The sequence below is a fragment of the Lynx rufus genome, unplaced genomic scaffold, assembly GCF_022079265.1.
Source record: "Lynx rufus isolate CCGP_SWC_20201006 ecotype Redwood Valley unplaced genomic scaffold, mLynRuf1.p SCAF_17, whole genome shotgun sequence".
NCBI classification, from domain to species: Eukaryota; Metazoa; Chordata; class Mammalia; order Carnivora; family Felidae; genus Lynx; species Lynx rufus.
This window is the reverse complement of record NW_025814831.1, coordinates 45,276,029-45,281,942: the sequence shown is the minus strand read 5'-3', so window position 1 is coordinate 45,281,942 and position 5,914 is coordinate 45,276,029. Positions and strand designations below refer to the sequence as shown.

At 36.1% G+C, this 5,914-nt stretch overlaps 1 non-coding gene across 1 annotated transcript; it reads right to left on the bottom strand.

The window, feature by feature from the left end:
* Window positions 1–3,944: 3,944 nt before the first annotated feature.
* On the bottom strand, window positions 3,945–4,005 carry LOC124512747 (U7 small nuclear RNA). Its single transcript, XR_006962253.1, has one exon. It is a non-coding gene; the product is annotated as a U7 small nuclear RNA (small nuclear RNA).
* Between the last annotated feature and the right edge of the window lie 1,909 nt (window positions 4,006–5,914).

Genomic DNA, 5,914 nt, shown 5'->3' with positions numbered 1-5,914 from the left:
TGAAATATTGTCACAGGAAATATTGTTCATTGATGTTTAAAGAGTTTCTTTTCCATTCCTTTAAGTTGAATACTACTACTGCTAACAGCAGCTATGATTTAGTAGGCACCTGATATATGCCCTTTCCATATGTAATCTGTAATCTTTATAACAATGCTCCATGGTTAAGTAATTTTTTTATTTTATAGCTGAATAAAATTGAGAATGAAAGGGCTTAAATGTCTTACTCAAAGTCACCTTGATAGTAAGGAGGGGAGTCAGCAGGCCAGTCCCCATCTAACTCCAAAGACTATGTTCTTTCCATGACAACTTTCACAAATTTGGCATACAAGACTTCAAGATATAGGATTTTGCTAATTATCATGGCTATGAAATTTCTTGACTGTTAAAAAAATGATCAATGTAAAACACATTTTGTGTTATGGCAGATAATCCATTTTCTATCAGCTGCAAGTCTTGTGTGGGAAAGTAACCCCCTCCCCCGACTTGTGACTAGGAAACTTACAGATCACAAAACTTTGGTTAAAGTTCCCTGCCAATCTGTCCCCAGCTATAAGTAATACTATACCACTAGTTTGGATTTATTATAGATAGTTTAGTTGTACTTGATCATTCTCCCTTTCTTTTACTCCAGATGTTGTATCCCAGTATCTCTTGAGCCTTATTGTTATATTGGGATTGTATATTGATACAGTGATCTATTGTCCCCATTTTTATTGGCTCATAAAGCTTCATAAAGAGCAGATGGTGTATATTTGCTTCTGACGTTAAGTCCTATGACTCTGCCAGTGGATGTTTTTATAATGCCTGTTGTATTTATCAAGTAAACAGTGTTGCCAAGAGTCACCCACTTGCTGTTTATGCTGGGTATTCAAGCTCCAAGGGATGCTGTAACTACACACTCTGTAAGTTTGGCATTTTCCAGGAACTTTGTGTTAGGTAGTAGAGATGGTCCATTAAGCCACTTAGATACCATGCATCAGTTTTATTTTGCTGGTGATAATCAGGAGATGGTCCATTTATCATGAGGCATACATTTTGATTTGATTATCTGAATGTGTTCTGCCCTATTTAATAACACTGTTTTTGATTTTTTTTTTATTTAAAATTTTTTTTTCAACGTTTATTTATTTTTTGGGGGAACAGAGAGAGACAGAGCATGAACGGGGGAGGGGCAGAGAGAGAGGGAGACACAGAATCAGAAACAAGCTCCAGGCTCTGAGCCATCAGCCCAGAGCCTGACGCAGGGCTCGAACTCACGGACCGCGAGATCGTGACCTGGCTGAAGTCGGACGCTTAACCGACTGCGCCACCCAGGCGCCCCTGTTTTCGATGTTAACAAAGGAAAAGGAAACAAGCATTTGTTGAGTGTGTACTACATAGAGTTACTTTGCATGTATTATTTACAGTAATCCTCTCAGTGAATCTGAAGTATAGGTACATTTTTACAGATTATTTCTCAGATTATGTAATTTGTGCCACAGAGATTAAGTAATTTATGCAAGACCATATAGGTTAGAATTGGGGGAATGATATCCAGTTTAAACTACAGGACTCCAAACTACATAAACATTCTGGTAGAGCAAAGTATCTGCTTTACCATCTTTTCCCCATGCTGGTTGTCATTAACCATATATCTCTAGAAAAATTCTGCCTTTTCCACTATTTTAGATCAGACTCATGGTTTTACTTCTATGCCATAAAAAATAATAACCAACAAAAGCAAAATAGTATAATGATTGATAGTTACAGACTTTGGAGTCGGACTGTCTGCATTCAGACTCCAGTTCTACTATTTATGAGCTGTATAATTTTGAGCAAATTATTTAATTTCTCTGTGCCTCAGTTTCCTCTTCAATAATAATAGTACTTACCTCAGAGGCTTGTTATGAACACTAAATGAGTTAATATTTGGAAAGATCTAGAATAGTGCCTCATACATTACAAGTACTACACACATATGCTTGTCAAATAAGTAACATTTATCTGTCATTGATTGTGTATGGGGTTCTCTGTTAAGCACTTTAGATGTAATACCAAATATGTGGAAGGTACTATTATTATCTCCATTTTATGAATGAACATACCAAGACTTAGAAAGGATAACAGCTAGTCTAAGACCATACCACAAGTAAGTTCATTGTGGAAAACCAAAAAGAATATAGGAGAGGAGAATAAAACTTACCCATGATTCTATCACCTAGAGAGTATTGTGGTTACATTTGGGGTATTTCCCTTATTTTATTCATATCACTGTAGATTATTGAAATCATATTGAATGTACAATTTTCCATTTTTGTGTTGTTTTTTACCATTATATTAAACATTTTCATCTTAACATATCTTTGATTTTTGTTGTTGTTGTTGTTGTTGTTGTTGTTGTTAACATTGTTACTGGTTACAGAATATTCCACCATTTGGATATATTTTATTTAACCCCTCATTAGATGATGGATATGAAGTTATTTCAGGCTTTTGTGCTAATGAATAATGTTACATGAATTTCTCTGTATTTTGGATTTTTTTCTCAGGATATGTTCTGAGCTTGGGATTACTGTGTCAAATAATCAGATATTTTTAATATCTCTTAAATGCACAAATAAACTAATATTTTCAAAGGAAATTGTAAAAAATTGTAAGCAAAAATACAGATAAAATACAAAAAGAGAAGAATCAAGTTACCCAGATATAGGATTTTTTTAAAAATTAGATTTTTAATTTTGAGATAATTCTAGATTAACATACTTTGTTAAGAAATAATATAGAGAGATCCTGTCTGCCCTTGACTCCATTTCTCCCAGTGTTAACATCTTACAAAACTGTACTACATTATCATAACCAGGGTATCTCACTGATACAGTCAAGGTAGAGAGTATTTCTGTCACCACCGTGATCCCTTGTATTGCCCTTTCATAGTCATGCGTATCTCCTCCCAACTCCCATCCCTGACTCTTGACAGTTACTAACCTGTTCTCCAACTCTATAGTTTTGTTATGTCAAGAATGTTGTATAAATAAAATCATAAAGTTCTTCTTGACTTTTTAGCGTTGGCTGTTTTTACTCAGCATAATTCCCTGAGTGTTAGGAATACCCTAAATTCCTTTAGATGAATTTAGATTCTTTGGAAGTTGTGCATGCCAGTAATTCATCCTTTTATTGTGGAGTACCAGTTCATAGTATAGATGTACCACATTTGGTTTAACCATTCACCCATTGAAAGGCATCTGGATTGTTCCCAGTTTGGGGCTATTACAAATAAAGCTATTATAAAATTTGTATATTGCTTTTGACATAAACATAAGGTTTTATTCTCTGGGGAAAATGCCCAAGTGTACAGTTTCTGGGTCATATGGTAGTTCCATATTTAGTTTTATTTAAAACTGCCGAACTGTTTTCTAGAGTGGCTGTTTTATTTTTGATTCCAAGAAGCAATCTATGGATGATCTAGGTTTTTGCATCCTTGGCAATATTTGGTACTATTCCTGCTTTCTGTTGTAGCCATTCTGAAAGGTGTGTAGTGTATCTTATTGTGGTCTTAATTGGCATTGTCCTAATGGCTAACATTGTTGAACATCTTTTTGTGTTCTTATTTGCCATCTGTATACCCTCTTTGATGACATGTTGTTCATGTCTTTTGCTGATTTTCTAACTAGATTGTTTTTTAATGTTGAGTTTTTATATATTCTAAATTCTGGTCCTTTGTTGGATATGTGCTTTGCAAGTATTTTCTCCTAGTCTGTGGCTTGTCTTTTCATCTTCTTAAGAGGGTATTTTGTAGAGCAAAATTTTTATTCTTGGTGGGATCTCACTTACCAATTTTTTTTGTATAAGATTATGCAAGTATAAGAATCCTTTGCTTGGCCCTAGATCCCAAAGATTTTCTCCTATTTTTTTCTAGAAGTTTTATAGTTTTATATTCCCCCCCTCGCACTCCCCACCAATCCTGGGGTCTTTTGATCATGACTGAAAACCTGCCAGACAAATTCTAAAAGGACTTTTACATTTTATGTTTAAGTCTGTGATTCATTTTGAGTTGATTTTTGTATGAGACAAAAGGCTTAAGTCAATGTTCTTCTTTTTTTCTTTGTTTTGTGTTGTTTTTTGCCTGTGGAGTGGGAGTGATTCCTCCCACTTAATTCTTTTTCAAAATTGTTTTAGATACTCAAGTTTCTTTGCCTTTTCATATAAATTTCAGAATCATTCTATCTGTATCTGCAAAATATCTTGCTGAGGATTTTTGATAGGGATTGCATAAAACTGTATGTCAATTTGGGGGAGAATTAATGTGTTTCCTATTTTGAGTCTTTCTTTTTTTTTTTTTTAATTTTAATTCCAGTATAGCTAACATACAGTGTTGTATTAGTTTCAGATGAACAATACAGTGATTCAGCAATTCTGTACACTACTCAGTGCTCATCATATCATAAGTGTACTCAGTCCCCTTAAGATTTCTGGGGCTGGTTTATTGGTTATGAATTCCTTTAACATTTGTCTGGGACACTCTTTAGCTCTGTTTCTCTTATGAATGATAGCCTTGCTGGATAGTCCTGGTTAGGTTTTTTTCTTTCAGCACTTCAAATATATCATGCCACTCCCTTCTGGCCTGCAGAGTTCCTGCTGAAAAATCAGCTGATAGCCTTGTGGGATTTCCCTTGTATGTACCTGTTTTCTTTTTTCTTGTTGTTTTTAAATTAAAAAGATTTTTTTTTAAGTTCATTTATTTACTTTGGGGGGAGACAGGGAGGGGCACATCCAGAGAGACAGAGAGAGGGAAAGAATACAAGCAGGCTTCACACTGTCAGTGCAGAGCCCGATGTGGGGCTCGAATCCATGAACCGTGAGACCATGACTTGAGCTGAAATCAAGACTGAGCCACCCAGGCACCCCTCTCTTACTGTTTTTAAAATCCTCTCTTTATCACTACTTTTTGCTGTTTTAATTACTACATGTTTTGGTGTGGACCTCCTTGGGTTGGTTTTGTTGGGGTCTTTCTGTGCCTCCTGGATCTGGATTTCTATTTCCTTCCCCAGATTTGGGAAGTTTTCAGCTATTATTTCTTCAATAAATTTTCTACCCCCTTTTCTCTCTCTTCTCCTTCTGGGATCCCTATAATGCAAATGTTATTACACTTGATGGTGTTGCTTAGTTTCCTAAGTCTATTTTCATTTATTATTATTATATTTTCTCTTTCCTGTTCAGCTTTATTGCTTTCCATTACTCCATCCTCCAGGTCACTGATATGTTCTGCTTCCTCTAGTTCTTATTTATTCCATCTAGTATAGTTTTAATTTCAATTACTGAGTTCTTCATCTCTGTTTTGTTTGTTTTGTTTTCTGTCTCTTTGTTAAGGATCTCACTGAGGTCCTCCAGTCTTTTCTCGAGTCCAGTGAGTATGTATATGATTTTCTATGCAAATTCTCTATTAGGCATATTCATTATTTACATTTCACTTAGGTCTCTTGCTGTGATTTTGTCTTGTTCTTTCATTTGGGACATATCCTTGTATCTCCTTGTTTTGTCTAACTCTCTGTTTCTATGTGTTAGAAAAGTCAGCTACATCTCCTACTCCTGAAAGCAGTGGCCTTATGAAGAAGAGATCCTGTAGTGCCCTGTGGTGTGATGTTCCCTGTTCACCAGAACCTGGTGCTTCAGTACTGTCTATGTGTGTCCTATGTGCCTTTCTGTGGCTGCGCCACTTTTGGCTTCAGTCTAGTTGTCTGCATTGTTTCTCTTTGCCTGTTGTGGGCAGGGTTTGGTCCCTGTGTTGTTCATGGGCTTGTTTGGGGCTGCTTTGGGCTTGAGTTGAGTCAGACCAAGGGTTTGCCAGAGATGCAATAGCACCAAACTGCAGGACACCCTCCCTGTCTTGTCCCCTGAGAAGCTCTCACTGGTGGGCAGGGACTGCAGTCAGACT